The sequence below is a fragment of the Hipposideros armiger genome, unplaced genomic scaffold, assembly GCF_001890085.2.
Source record: "Hipposideros armiger isolate ML-2016 unplaced genomic scaffold, ASM189008v1 scaffold_746, whole genome shotgun sequence".
NCBI lineage: Eukaryota > Metazoa > Chordata > Mammalia > Chiroptera > Hipposideridae > Hipposideros > Hipposideros armiger.
Window position 1 is genome coordinate 464,577 of NW_017732096.1, and position 16,408 is coordinate 480,984.

Here is a 16,408-nt window from a genome sequence, read left to right on the forward strand (position 1 = left end):
AAAAAAAATAATAATATCCAGCCTCTTTATTAATTGTCTGAACTTTACAATGGAATGAACAAGCTAATTAATGATAGGCTAGTTATTTAACATTCTTGAGGCATGATAGAATTTTACTTTTAATATGAACCCTGTTTTATAATCAGTATTTGGATGGAATTATAACTCTTACCACCTCATAGTGTGTAGATTAGAAATCATTACCTGGTAATAAAGTTCTCCTCCATCACTCACTCATATTGCCAAGTTTGGTTTCATTATCATCTGTCACCTAAACTAGGTCTTGCTTTTGTTGTTTAGGATTAAGATTAGCACATCCTAAGTGTTCCCCAGCTTGTACAAATCACACTTAGGCATATACGTGGTAAGTTTAAAAAAATGTCTTTGCATGTCTATAAATTTAAACTTCGTGAATGTAGTAGGTATTAATCTATTAGATGGTAGGTATTATGCATTGATACATACCATTTGCATCTATAAAACCTAATAAAAATTTTGTTGTTACCTGTATTTTCTTCGCAACCTGCTCTTTTCCTTCATGTCCCTTAAGACCAGGTGCTGCTAACTAGATTTATGATTGACTAACAGCTCCTAACTCCATATGCAAAATCAGTGCATTATTACCTTCATAAAATAATACAACTTTCCTTTACTACGGATTTGCCTCCATCAGTTTTCTCTCTACTATTAACTTTGCCAACATTCTTCCTTCAATCCTGATTTTAAGATGCTTCTTAGAGCCTTTGCTTCTCAGCATTTCCTTGTTCTCATTAATTTAGATGAAAAGGCAGATACTGGGGAAGAGTTGAGGCTGGAGCAATTTGTACAGTGAAAAACAGTATGTGAAATGTGCATCATGAGGATGCTATCTTTACTCCAGCTGTACCCTCTCTGTTATTTCCACTTCTTAAATTTTCTAATTCCAGCTCTCAGGTAATTCTTATCTTCACATTCTACTTTTGTAGCTTCCAAAATATTGGGTTGTTGAAAAAGTCACGATGCATTTTTGCAACAAAAAACATAGAAAAAAATACGTCATGACTTTTTCGACAACCCAATAGTATTATCTGGGTCATTTTGAGGCAATATCTAGAGTAGAAAAATAAGTCAGTTGATCTTAAAATTATTGAGGACTCCCTACTGCTGAAATCTAAACCACTGTGGTTCTCTGACTGTTATGAACATTTGGCTCAGGGACTGCAAACAGCCATTGTTTGGAGCATGTTGGCTGATAGTAAAGAACTGGTACTTACTGGCACTTACTACAATGGATTCACCATCATCTGTGAGCTGGTCCTTAGTATAACAAGTAAAGAAATCTAATTTTGTCAGCTCTCTGAGAGTGAGTCCATTTCCCAGGGGTGGACTTAAGATAGCCAAGGATAAAAGACTAACATATCAGAATTCCAATCTAAAATGAATGATCAAGGGGATTAGAATTAGTCATCAGCACATCTCCCTGTAGAAAACTGCACACAAAGCCAACTAAGCAGAAGGCTGCTTGGTGAGACTCGAATCAGAATACGAGGAGTCAGTTATTTGATTCTAATGTTTAATGGCATTGTGTTTGAGAGCCTGATGGGCCCTATTCCACAGGAGCAAAATTTCTGTCTGTGAGGCAGATGGAGACTCACAAGGCCTGCAGAGCACCAGCCCACTCCTCACCAATTCACCATGCTTGGATAGCCAGTGCCAACTTGTGCCTCTGCAACTCCCTTTTTCTTTGCTTCCCTGGATGATTTACATTCTTAATCCCCCAATCTCATATGCATCTACTTGTCACTGTTTTTCTTTAGATATATTAAAACAATCCATGTGGTTATTGTCAAGAGTGACCCCCAGGAAGCCATTTTGTTTGTTTATGACTTTGCCCATCTCTATTCAGATTCACTATGGGATCATTTCAAATTTTAACTTTCAAATAACTCTACTTATTCCCCTCATTTTTACATTTTGGGAAGGATTCTCACTGTGGTATCTATATCATGATAATACATAAAATAAAATGTAAAATATTTTTAATGTTTCATCTCAGGGAGTAGGAATTAGGAATATTACACATAAATGTGATCTCCTAGTTGAAACATTTGTTAGGCTTTTTAAACTACCTTTCTGCATGTGCACCCACATGTGCATTTGCACACATACATATACACACATACACACACACACATACACACACACACACACACACAATTTAGGACAATTATTCTTAGTTCTTGAATAACCATAGATAATAAAAAAAGGAGGAGGAGTAAGTGGTGGGAGAGGAGGAAGGAAGGCAGGAGAAGAAGAAACTCAACCAGATTAATTATAAATAAAACATATTACAATACATGCACAGTTTCATTTTGATCAATCGGTCTCTAATTTTTAAATACCATGTAATTTTTAAAACACTATCTTTTCCTTTCATGCTGCACTTAGGCATTTTCTATCATTCTGTGTTCCTAAATTTTCAGCAAGTCCCAGATATATGCTCTGGTTTCTTTCCACACTCTATTGTTCATTGCACAAAGATTATTTCATTCTAAACATAATTTCAGTTTGTTTGATGCTATGGCTATTCATCATATGTGTTGTTTTGCCATATCTATATTTTTAATGTCCAGTTTATGTTACTTCAGCATCTCCTTGTTTTCTAAGATTCTTTTCTCAAGAATTTTAGCAAGCACATATACTCTGAATGACCATTTGAATTAAAACCTTTTGATTAGGTATGTTTCATTTGTACAATTATAATAATCTTTTCTTATTGTTATAACACGTTGACTAATTAATAATTAAGGCATTTTGCATGTACAGTGTCTCACTGTGGGCAACAAAATTTTAATAGTATTATTTGCTATGATGCTTTAAACTTTTAAAGTCATCAGCATAAGAAAATAGCTGCACACATTTATCTAATAAAACACAATTAAAAATTAATTATAATTGGTCTTTGTGGTTCCTAGTAATAAATCCTGTCTTTTTATCGTAGTGTAAATTATATTCTTATGCAATATGCAGGATTGCATTAATACCCAGTAGTTCTTAAACAATATTATCACAATAACCATATAAATCCCAAATGCGATAAAGGCTAACAATCTTTTTTCCTCATTGTCAGGAATTTTATATCATTTCTTTTAAAACAAAATTTTTTTTTTAAGAAAAGTTTTAGGTTCACCACAAAATTAAGAGGAACATACAGATTTCCCACATACCTCCTATCCCAGATATGCATAGCCTCTCCCATTATCAATATTACTCACCAAAGTGGGACATTTGTTACAACTGATGCACTTGTGTTGACACATTCTATTTAGCCAAAGTTCATAGCTTACCTCAGGGTTCACTTTTGTACATTTTGGGTTTGGACAAATGTATGAGATTTATTCACCATTATGTTACCATACAAACTATTTTCACTGCCTTAAAAATCCTCTGTGTTCCACTCCAATTACAATACTCTTTCTATTCACTCAAATATATACTATTCATTAAGCACTTAGAGTAACAAACTTTATTTCTTACATACATTATTTACAGTACAGTCTTCACTCAAAAGTACAATCAATCATTAGAGTGAAATATATTGCTATTAACTCATAGTGACTTGAATTTATTGTGTCTTATGGCTGTTCAAAGAAACAGAGACTTATATAGACCTGGACATGGTTAGCCAGTTTCAGAATCAACCAATGGGTTATATTCTGAGCAAATCAGAGGAAATATTTCTATTACCATAGAAACTGAAAAATTACAAGACTGACATTCATAACAATAGCATTCATCAATTGCTTGCTATATAACAGACAGCATTCTAGATACTTTACCTCCATCTTCACAGTGACTCTCTGACAGTACTTCTCAAATCATCTGTGGTCAAGTATCTAGCTTTGTTTTATTTGCAATCTGTTGCAGACAGATACTTTTGGAAGATACAACAAAAACAAATAGCTAGAAAAATGAACATTTTAAATGTCATGCAAAATTATATTAGAGTCAATTTAATTGCCATAAAATTATTCTGTCAAAAATTTTTTAAAGTTTCTATTTCTCACTTTTAATTTCTGACCTTTAACAAATAGTTCAGTGATGGCCACTGATATGCAGATCAAACCTGGAGTAGCACTATACTATACAAAACAGGAATTATTATTTCTACTGTTCTGTTGGAAAAAAAAAATGAGGTTTGAATAACTAAAGTAACTTACTTGAATTTTTTCAGATATTCAATGGGAAAGCCCAAATTTACCCAGCATTGATTTCAAATTCTGAAGTTTTAAGTAGGTATGATACACGGTTTCATAAATAATTCTAAAATTGTGCTGTCCAACATGGTAACTACTGGCCACATGTGGCTATTTAAATTAATGTAAATTATATCAAATAAATTTTATTTCTTCAGCTTTTCAGTTGCACTAGTGACATTTCATGTACTAAAAAGTCATGTATGGCTAGTGGCTACTATATTTCGATAGTACAGATAGAGGGAATTTGCATCCTCACAGAAAGTTCCATTGGACTGTGCCACTTTAGAATATCAATAATTCCACTTAGGGATCATTTATTTCATTTATAGGTTAGAATATATATGAAACTCAGAGTTTAATATGCTTTAATTTTTTAATTTGAGAAAAAAATTCTCAAGAAATAGATATAAGGATGGCATGGTCCTTGGGGGGAAAAAAAGCATCAAAATATTTTTAAAATATGTATACATACAAAGTTAATTACTTTCTTATATACCAGCAATGAATAAGTAGAATTTGAAATTAAAAACATAATACCATTACATTAGCATCTCCCAAAATGAACAACTTAGGGTTAAATCTACAAAATATGTGCAAGGTATATATGGGGGAAACCACAAAACTGTGGTGAAAGAATCAGAGTTAAATAGAGACATTTCATATTAATGGATAGGAACACTCTAAATTATTGAGATGTAGGTTCTTCTCAACTTGATCTATAGATTCAATGCAATCCCAAATTAAAATTCCAGCAAGTTATTTTGTAGATGTTGACAAATTGATTCTAAAGCTCATATGGAGATGCAAAGGACCCAGAATAGTCAATACAATATTGAAGGAGAAGAACAAATCTGGAGGAGTGACACTACCTGACTTCAACATTTACTATAAAGCTAGAGTAAGCAAGACAGTATAGTATTGACCAAAGAATAGACAAATAGATCAATGGAATATAACAGAGAGCCCAGAAATAGACCCACATCAATATAGTCAACTGATCTTTGACAAAGAAGCAAAGGCAGTGTCATTGTCATGTTTTCATGTTCAAGTTATGTTAGCATCATAAAATGAACTGGAAAATTTCCATCTTTTGCTATGACTGGCATAGTTTAAAACCTTGCTAGTCAAAGTATGGGCTATGGACGGGCATTGCTAACATCACAGGAAGCTTGTTAGAAATGCATAACCTTAAATATAACATAACATCTACTAAATTAGTAACTGCATTTAACAAGGTCCCCAGGAGTTTCCTATGTACATGTATGTTTTGGAAGCGCTATTTAAAATAATACTGAAATTATCTGAGCTGTTAGGTATGTGATCATTTTTCAATGGTAGAGCCTCCCTCACTTTTCTAATCTCTGTTCTTTGGTCTATTCAAGTTTTCCTTCTTTCTGAAATCAATTTTGGTAATGCTTATTTTGCTGGAATATTATTCACTTCTGTCTTGTCAATTCTGATGCCAAAGTTACTCTTAGTATCTATCGTCTTGCAATTCTTCTAACCTCTCTTATGTTTACAGTTATATCTATCATTTCAGTTGATGTCTAGCTTCTCCAGTGTACTCTTTCACTGACAGTCCATTCTATTTCACTAAACTGATCTTTTGTTTAGCTCCCTGGACCTAGAGGGTGCTGTAGTATGTCACCTGGATTCCCCTGTGGGACTTAGGCCCTCATTCTCCCTGCCTTGAATGTGGGTGGCTTATGACTCACAAATGAGTCTCTTTCTGGGATCCCCTTCCCTGAAGAGAGCCACCTTACTCAAGGACATACCCCCTCCCTGTACATAGCCCATAGGCACTGACTGATGCATGAGGGGCAAGCCCATCCCCCTTGCTTCAAGGCAGAACAACATTATAGGGCCATTTCCAGTCCTGGGTGTCCCATAGTTACTGCTAAAGCCTCTGTTACAACTCTACAGCAGTTTGACTTTTCCTTCTGTCCGCTTCTCTTTACTTCACCCATCACAACTCTTGTTCCCAAGAGTACTACCTAATAAATCCCCTGTACACAGATCTTAGGGTTGCAGAGACTATGGGGAAACAGACATACCACAGTCTCTGGAATGAGTTGCATTTTCCTTTGTCAGCTTTGAGTGTTAAGTCTGGTTGTAATGATAGCCTGAAATACAGTAGTGCCTCTGGTGGAGGACAGATATGCACTCTTGCCCTGCATGGGCTGGTGATAATCTGCCAGTGCCAGTGAGGCCCTTTGTCTCTGCGATCCCCCATCTCCCCATGCTCTCCCAGGCACAGGAAAGGGCAGTCAGGAGGACGAGGAGTTCCCACGTGGGGCTGATACCCACTCTTGTCTTGCTCCTAGCTTTCTGTAGTCCCCATATCTGGCTCAGGAGAAGCATATGGATGGGAATTAGGAGTGGAGGTCAAGAAATCTCATTCCGGTCACTAGATTGACAGGCTCTTACTCTGTGTTAATTTTTAAAATCCTTTCAATACAAGTAATCAACAACTTTCCAGATGTAGAATACTTAAATTATGTCCTTTAATTTTTATTATAACATTTTCATATAGAAGTTCACTGAAATTCAAAAGAGAAGGGTGAAAGATGCATGGGAAGAGGGAAGGGAGAAGAAGCATTTTGAGTTGATATTTTTTTTAAAGAGTTTTTTTGGGAATTGGAGGGGAGGGTAACAGCATTGGAGAATCGGGGAAGGGGAACAGACAGGTAGACAAATTGCTGTTTTGTTCTTCAGTCTAGTTGTGGAGGATGTCGCTTCACTGGCCCATGTTGGTATGATCATTGTGCTCTTCCCGGGTGAGGCAATCGGTCGCCGGTCATTGGTCGGCTGCTCACAGCAGCTCCCAGTAGCTCACACTGGCTATCAGCCGCTCACGCTGGCTGCCAGCCACTCATGTAGCTCACGGCAGTCCACTGCAGCCCTGCTGCAGCCTATGCCATCGCCGGTGACTCACAGCAGCCCAGCTCCAGGTCGAGCTGTTGTTCATCATTTTAGCTGTAGAGGGCGAGCGTCACTGGCCCTCAATGTGGGATCCGAACCGCAGCCCTGCTGCTCAGAGCTGGTGTTCCCAAGTGAGATCTTAACCAGCTGAGCCACTCGGCCGGCCCTTGAGTTGATTTTTTAAAGACAGATATACATATTTTTGTGGAGTTTTGGGGTTTTTTTTGGTCAATGTTACAACTGCTGTTCTAGCATGTTGATTCTTACCATATCTTGACACATATTTCTAGGACATCTCCCCAAGGAGCTGTGGAGAAATTGGGAATTGAACATGAAACTAATAATAACAATTTATAAACACAGGACCACGCATAGCATCCTGTACACAGAAGGTACTCAAGAAATAGCTTTGTTTTGATTTGATTTTTAAAATCAGAGTGAATCAACACATGAGGTTCCTTGGCAGCACTTTGAATAGACTTATTAGCATTATTCTACCTTTTTGTGCATTTTTTGGACAAATTATGCGTGATTATAACAGATAACATGTATTGCACATTTACTATGTGCCAGGTCTGTTCTAAAAACATTAATATTCTTAAAATATTAAACATCATTTAATATTTACAAGTCAGATGTAGAAGCAGAGTATTCCACGTCACATATTTCAAATCTTAAAATAGATACATTCTGCAATTTTAAAAAGGTTTTCATTTTCTCTAAACTTTTCCCTCAGTGACAACAAAAGTAATCCCTATGCTTGTCCTTTAAGATTGCAAGACATCCTAGTGAACAACGATAAGTAAAAGGAATATATAGCAGAAGAGCTCTTTCTGAGACTGGAGAGGACAGAGAGAATTCTGAACAGTGAAGCCAGTTGAAGTAACCTATTCCAATAAGGCATTTAAATTGAGAACAGTCTCAAGAATATTAGTCTTCGTCTATCTAATATATAGAGACACAAATGAAAATGTATACTTATAATCATCCCATTCATTTTTCTGTTACTTTAAAAATGTCCTTTTGGTATTACAGGAAAGTATGCTATTCAAAACACCTGCACCTGAGCTTAAAGATTATTGCTTTATCATGTAAAATGTACCATTTATTCTCTAAACAGTTTTGCTTATCTTTTTTGTTTTAAAGATTTTTATTGGGGAATTGGGGGAAGGGGAACAGACAAGTTGCTGTCCTTTTGTTCTTCAGTCTAGTTGTGGAGGATGTTGCTTCACTGGCCCAAGTTGGCACCATCATTGCGCTCTTCCTGGGTGAGGCAGATCAGTCGCCAGCTTCTGGACGGCCGCTCACTGCAGCTGCTGGCTGCTCATGTTGGCTGCTGACTACACACACGGTAGCCCATGGCAACCCACCTGACTTCGCCAGCGACTCACGGCAGCCCAGCCCAAGGTCGAGCTGTTGTTCAGCATCTTAGCTGTGGAGGGCAGTGTCACTGGCCCTCATATGTGGGATCCGAACCAGGGCTCTCTGGCGTCCCAAGCCAGCTCAACCAATGCGCCACTTGGCTGGCCCCCAGTTTTGCTTATTGAATTGGCTGTTTCACTTGTTAATTGGTTGTCTCAAGTAATAATATTCAAATGAATATCTTTAATTTCTAAAGGAATAAAGATTGGTAAGATTGCTTTTTTAGACAGAAGAGCCTTGGAATTTATCCTTTTCATATTGTGCGTAAAGACAAATCAAATCTATGGTTATAACAGAGTCCCTATTTTAAATTGATGTGTAGCAGTCTATTATAGCACGCATGGTGTAAAATTAGGTAATAATAGTGCTCTTTTTTTATAATTAGAGACGAGCAGTACTTTGCCCAACATCACAGAATAAGAACTAGAATTTGAATCCAGGTGAGTTAATTCCAGGCCTCAGAAGCTCAACTACAATTCTCTCCAGCTTCCCTAGAGCAAGACTCCTACCCCACCTAATAGCCACATGGTGAGTACAATTATTATGGGTTAGAAAGCTCTCCATACCCCATGAGTATCTCTAAAACTAAGCTACTGTGACTTCTATGCTCCTATGATATTTTATATACATTCCTCTGTTATGATACTTAACCCAACCAAATGAAACTAGGCATTTATGTGTCTCTCCCACTAGTATATAAATACTTCCAAGGCAAGAACCTGATTTTATTCATCTTCTACTTAGAGTGTCTAAATCATGGCTTACAGTCAATAAATTTGGCTGAATTAATATTTGGATAAGCACTAACCTGTTTTGTGCCCAACCAGGGGGTAGAGGTTTTTCTATATTTATTTTATCAACAAATATTCCTCACCTACTATGTACCAGACACTGTTCTAGGTATTAATATGTAGGAGTAAACAAAATAAAAAGTATCGTGCCCATCGACTTTAATTCTAGTGTGGAGATACATAATAGCTAATAAACATAATAAATAGTTTATATAGTCTGCTAGAAGGTGGCAAGTGCCGTGGTGAATTAGGGCAAAATAAGGGAGGTCAGGGTTTGGGGAGGAAATGGTTGAGGTTTTAAATAGTCATTGACAAGGAGGTGCCCTTTGAGCAAACCCAAAGGCGAGGGAATCAGCTATGGACGATCTGATGGAGTTAGAGCACAGCTGGTGCAAAGTCCCTGATGCAAGAGCATGCCTGGCTTGTTCAAGGAACAGCAAGAAGACCACTATTCATGGAGGGCAGTAAGAAATTAGAGCAACTTAAGGTCTTATAGGACAATTTAAGGACTTCGGCTTTACTCTGAGTACTGAGTAAAAGAGTATCGAGGAGGAATGACATGCTTTGACTTACATGATGCTGTGTTGAGTGGGCTATGAGGGGTTAAGAAAGGAGACCAGAGCAGTAATCCAGGAGAGAAACAGTGGTAGAAGGCAATGTAAGTGTCTTTGATGGTTTAAATGGAAGGATCATGCACAACATCAGTGGGTAGTCATATAGCAAATAACGATTCTTTAAAAAATAACTCTACATGTCAAGGTTAGTGGTTCGGTCTGACTCCTTCACTCTTCTATAAGCTCTTCCAGCTTGGAGACCAGGTGTGTCTTGTTTATTACTCCATCAATGTGCCCAGCATCTGGCATAGTTCTTGGCACATAATTGGCATTCAGTAAATAATGTTCAATAAAATGACAGGATGGTCCTAGCATCCTCTCTAATGCAGCTATGAATGGGGAAACATGACTTTCAGCCTATTTGTAATAAAAAACTATTGTACTAGGAACTCAACAATGCTCAAGTATAATTGCATAAAATTATCCAAGTCTTTAGGGTTTAATGATTTGTTTTGTTGATGATTAGTCATGTGGAAGACAGCATTTATTATTTATGAGTGATAATCTAAACAGAAAGGCTTAGGAGCAACAACAGATATTATGCTTATCTTTTCTCCTCTTTCTTTTGAACTACAACTGTAGGAAGAACAGTTTAACCAGCTATGTTACTTTTCCTACTCCTATTTTTCTTTGTTTCTTAACAACAATCTCTGCATTTTCATATTTACTTCTTTCTATGTTTGGATTTTTACTTCAGAAAAACCACTCTAATAGTCATCAAGAGATCTATGGATATATCTCCAAATTTCTTGTAATGTGCTGCTTTATATTTCATTTGGGAACAAAGTTCCCTTATAAACAAGTTAGTATCACTTAAAACAAATATATAACACAGTCGTAAATAGTGTGACAATACTGGTTTGCATCCACTGTTTAATTTTTAGTGTTCTGGAGGAGAATGATTAAGTCTTTTTTTAAAGATTTTTATTGGGGAATTGGGGGATGGGAACAGCGCTGGGGAATTGGGGGAAGGGGAACAGGCAAGTTGCTGTCCTTTTGTTATTCAGTCTAGCTGTGGAGGACGTTACTTCACTGGCCCAAGTTGGCACCATCATTGCGCTCTTCCCGGGAGAGGCAGATCAGTCGCCGGCTTCTGGACGGCCGCTCACTGCGGCTGCTAGCCGCTCACGCTGGCTGCTGGCTACACACGGTAGCCCATGGCAACCCACTGGAGCAGGGGCTGCAGCCTACGCCATTGCCGGCAACTCACAGCAGCCTAGCTCCAGGTTGAGCTGTTGTTCAGCATCTTAGCTGTAGAGGGCAGTGTCACTGGCCCTCATATGTGGGATCCAAACTGGGGCCCTCTGGCGTCCCAAGCCAGCTCTTAACCAACGGGTCACTCGGCCGGCCGGAGAATGATTAAGTCTTGGTATTCTCTCAATTACCTAGCATTTATTTGCTCATTTAACAAATATTTCTTGGCAGATAAAGAGGTAGTTGCTGGTGACACAGAGATTCTGCTCCCCTCCTTCCAGGAATATATACCTTAGCAAAAGACATTTAAACAAGCAATTTCAATTAAAAACAGTAAGAATTGTTATGGAATGCACAGCTGTGGAAAGGAAATTAACTCTGGGCATAGTAGCTTCAAATAATTCTTGCCAGAAGAGGAAAAGCTTGAACTGAAATATAAAGAACCTATAGGATTTAGCTCATAATCATAAAAGGATATTGGCATTTTCAAGGAACGGCTGTAGCTTGGCACGGCTGAAGAGGGGCAGGGATGGGCAAGATAACAAGGGTCCCTAGGCAGGGCACCATGATCAGTTTTGCACCTTTATTTTCAAAGTTCTTTCTAGTGGAAGGCAGACATATTGGATAGTCCAGATGACCTGTAATAAAGCACTTGAGCTGAGGCAAAGAATTATGCTTGCATATAATTGGTATTGAATAGTTGTTTGTTGAATGAAAAAAAAATGAATGAACAATAAATATAGCTCAATGTTGGTAGATGCCACACACATATATGCAGCTCTAGGAACAAAATACAAATGCTAGTAATTTCTTGAGAGAAAGGACTTGAGAGTGCTGACATGGCCAAAAGTGCACTTTAGAAAAATTATTCTGGCTGTCATGTGCAAGGTGAACTGAAAAGGGAACAGAGTGGAGCAGACAGTAGCACCTGGTCAAGGATGCTGCAAAGGGTATGAAGACGAGGGGATGCATTTAAAAGGTACGTTGATTATGAAACTATTAAGAGAATTAGGGTTGTGGCTAGAGAGGGATGAAGTGTTGAGGGATTTTTTTTTTTTTTTAAGGTGCTGCTTGTATCCTGAAGGGAAGGAGTTGGATGGAGGGACATAATAGAAACTTAGCAGAAGGAGGGGGTAGAAGGTGGGATCTGGAGTTTAGAGGCTGCCTTCACTGGCTCTGTGACTGGAGCAAGTTACATAAACTCTTTGAATTTCAGTTTATTCACTTATAAAATTGAGATAATTTCTATCCTCTGCAATTATTGTATGGATTAGAAAATATGTATGTAGAGCCCTTAGAATAAGTAGGTATCAACAAAAGTTGGGCGGCCAGTTAAGTAGGAGTGTGAGCTTTGAACAACAGGGCTGCCAGTTCGGTTCCCACATGTGCCAGTAAGCTGTGCCCTCTACAGCTAAGATGGCGAATAACGGCTCGACCTGGAGCTGGGCTGCCGTGAGCTACCTTGAGTTGCCGGCAGCTGGCGAGAGCTGCTGTGAGTCGCGTGTGAGCCATGTGTGAGCCGCCGTGACTGGCCGTCCAATGGCCGGTGACTGACTGCCTCAGCCGGGAAGAGCACAATGATAATACCAACATGGGCCAGTGAAGCGGCATCCTCCACAACTAGACTGCGAACAATGAACAGCTTGGGGTGGGGGTGGAAGGAAAAGGGGGGGAAAAATAAAGATTAAAAAATTAAAAATAAAAAAGTCAATATAGCTATTATTATTTTAAGAGTGTGACTTTCAGATAAAAGACAATAAAGGGGTGTAGAAAATTTGGGGTTTGAGGTGGGGAAAAAAGGGAAAATTAAGTGAATTCACATCTAGTTTTCAGTGAAGGTGTCAAGAAGAGAAGGAGAAAGCGTCCTGGGATAGGACTTTGAAAGAGAGTGGTGAAAACTTACAATAGCTACAGGGACCATTCAAAGAAGAAACTGACCAACCGCAGGCATCCAAAGGAATTTCGGATTGGTTTGAGGGATCCAAGTACTGCCCCTTTCTTTCGCATAAAAAAAAAGAAAATTAGTGTAAGAGTTAGAATTACTATCTTCTCCTACACTAGAATTATTTTATTTTTTTCTCAACTATTTTAAAACCTACCCAGAGGAGACCTTTTTAAATTGTTGTTAAGAGGAAACTATTATAGTAGAAATGGAAGATGGGCCATAGGAAGAGAACACATTATGGAGAAGTCTTTCCTTTAGAAATATTTCATACTTGGTTTCTAACTCTAAGACTTCTCTGATCCTTTATTATGCTAATTGTAGGCATTATGAGACTAAGTACAGCTGATGAAGTATGTGGTGTTTCCCAAACATTTTTGGCCACAGAACCCTTTGTTTTGTACAGACATTCCTAGGGACGCGATTTAGAGAGGCTTGGTTTAGGAAGTATGTCTTATATGCGAGGCTTTCTTTTTTTCCTAGATACCATAATCTTCAAGATAATAAGGTCATTTTCCCCCAAAGTTCTCCATATGTGTCCATTACCAATCTATTCTCCTTGCTGGTAAGATTAAAATTCAAGCAGTCCCTTAGTTCTTCTAGTCATGGTCTTCAACTGGGGTTGGTCTATGTTTGAAAATATGTGGTGGTGTGCCACGTGCCACCAGGGAGGTTAACTGCTCTGCAATGAGCCAGACAGTCCCCAAAATGGAGAATTACTTCATGTTTTTCTATGATATAAAATTGTCAGCAAGAAAGTCAAGAGATTTTTAACTGCTGTATTACCGATTGAACAAGACTTCTGCACATCTTAGTTCAAGTCACCTATCACTCTTATTATCTTGTCTCTGTGGTGGGTTATGAGTTTTGCAAAAAGATGTCACCCACTTTCTCAACTGAACCACATGACCTATGTATAATATACTTCTGCAAAGATACTGAATATCAAAAAGTAGCTTTATGACCTAAGTGCTTCCCACTCAGTCTACTTGCTCCATACCCTTTCCCTGGCCTGCCATAAGCTTCTAAGGACCTATTTTTGAAAACTGTCAAGTACTACTATTTTCCTCACTTTACATTAGAGGAAATGAGAGGTTCAGGAAATTGAATCTTCAAGGTCACAGAGATAGCAGGTGTAGCTTCAAATTCAAGCATTCTGGCTCCAAAACTCAGCTGCTTAACCATTACTCAAAAATGCCCAGTATTTCATTACTTTTTTCAGTCATACTTGGCTCCTTTTATGTCATTGTGGAATGCATCCTAATGATTTCTGAGTTACTTTCTCATCCCGAATGTCTGAAACTGTTTTATTCTCAGATTACTCACTATAAATGTTAGCAAGAGCATGTCACTTAATCTTTTTTGCATCTCTCATCAACACAAAGCAATTTTGCCAGGGACTTACTTCCCAGTGTCTCTCTTGATATTAAATTTAATAATTTAATCAACAGTATTTACACTTTTATTTTCAAAATATATCGCTTTTGTTAAACTTGATTACAGAGACCTTAACCTAGGCAGGAACTGAGAAGGCCCATGGGACAAGCTCTCATACCCTGGTTGTCCTGCAGCCCTACAAGAACTCTCTGTTGACAACATAGCTCCATGGTTGTAACAGCTCCTCCCCCGTAACTTTCTCTCTCTATATATAAAATACTTCCTCCATCTTTGTCCAATCAGAACCTCCAGGAGGCTTGCCACTAACTGACCATCTTCTATGGATGGATAATTAAGCTGTTTTCCATTCTTTTGCTATTAAAAATGGCAAAAATAGGTATAACGAATATCCTTGCTCATTCTCACATATGTAGGAATACAGCTGAAGGATCAATTCCTACAAGTAAAATTGCTGAGTCCTTGATATATAACACTAAGCTGCCATCTAATAAAGTGTCCTCAATTTAAGAGAGTAAAACAGGCTTAACTTAGAGCATTTATATTGGTGCCATCTTTTCAAGAATCCTTCATTACGGTAACACTAAATAAAACCACAGATTTTTTTTTTATCCACAGATATTAGGAGGTAAACTATTTAGGACTGTTTTAGGCCCTCCTGCTAAGCATCATATCACATAAACATACCCATGCACAGTTATATATAACTCTTGAGATAAGTTGCAGTTAACAACGTGTAATATTTTTAACAGAAGAACATCAATTAAATATATATTAATATCTATTAGTGTTTTGGAGTTAATTGATTTTCCCCTCAGGCATACACACATTGCTAGGCCTTGCAGGCCCTGAGGCCCTGCTCTTCCAGTGCTTAAGGGCTAAGTGTGCCTGAAGATAATTTGAAAAGTAAATTACCTGTTCTTCCAATAAAATTTTAAGAGCTGTTTATTTTGCACTTTCTCCTTTCTTAACTGGTTTAATAAAATATCAGATCTTTAGCTAAGACTTTGCAGGAATAGAAATACCCCTCAGTATTCCCTAGTCCTAGAAAACAGTCACAATAGTAAATAGGTCAAGTCTGTATTGTTTAGGGAACAAGATTTTTGTTGTTTGTTTTAAAGGAGTGATCCTTGTGAGAGTTGGGCTCTGGGTATGGGTAAGTGGTGAACAGTGACAGGGGACAGTTTTCTTTTTCCTATAAGAATGTGGCAATGAAGGCATTTTTTGGGGGGGGTCAGGATTGGAGAATCCAATTTTCAAAGCCACACTATCTTTTTCATCAGGGAGAGATTTTCTGGGTGTTTCAAACGAAGATAACGATGCTTCAAAAAAAGCTTCAAGTTTGGGTAGCTCTTAGGAGGCTGCCCAAGTTCTTGGAGATTCCCAGTACAACAACTTGCCGTTAACAAAAATATGACCCTCACTCCTGTTTCAATCACCACCCAAGTACCGGGTCATTGCGTAGTTCAGTGTACCTTCAAAGGCAGGCTGTCCTCGGTTAATGAGAATCCAAGCTGCAGATTTCGCAGCTTGGGGCCCGGTTTTAGTAAGGGATCTCCACTTTGTCGCTCTTATCTGTCAGCACCGCCCTCAGGACAAAGGGTGGAAGGGGGAGGGTCAGGGGCACAGGCTGCAGTGAGAGGAGGCTATTTGTGTGGCCTACATGTTACTCGGTTTCAACACCAAGCCAGCCTTTCCCCACCTCTCCCTAGAACCTACGGCCCGAGGTCACACAGACGCCCGACTGGCTCCCAGGAACCACCGTGGCAGCTTACCCAGGGTCGGGATTCGGGGATATAGCCTGCAGGGGCCAACACCACGTGGAAACTCAGACTTCGCCTTCACCGAACAGTCTGCACGGGGAAGGGCGGTCCTGGTGACGCTCCAGGC

General features: G+C 38.5%; 1 long non-coding RNA gene across 1 annotated transcript; it reads right to left on the reverse strand.

The window, feature by feature from the left end:
• Positions 1-7,317: 7,317 nt before the first annotated feature.
• Positions 7,318-16,368, reverse strand: LOC109373847 (uncharacterized). The gene is made up of 3 exons (XR_002122299.1): positions 16,294-16,368; positions 13,085-13,179; positions 7,318-7,467 (listed from the first exon to the last, which is right to left on the reverse strand). It is a non-coding gene; the product is annotated as an uncharacterized LOC109373847 (long non-coding RNA).
• Between the last annotated feature and the right edge of the window lie 40 nt (positions 16,369-16,408).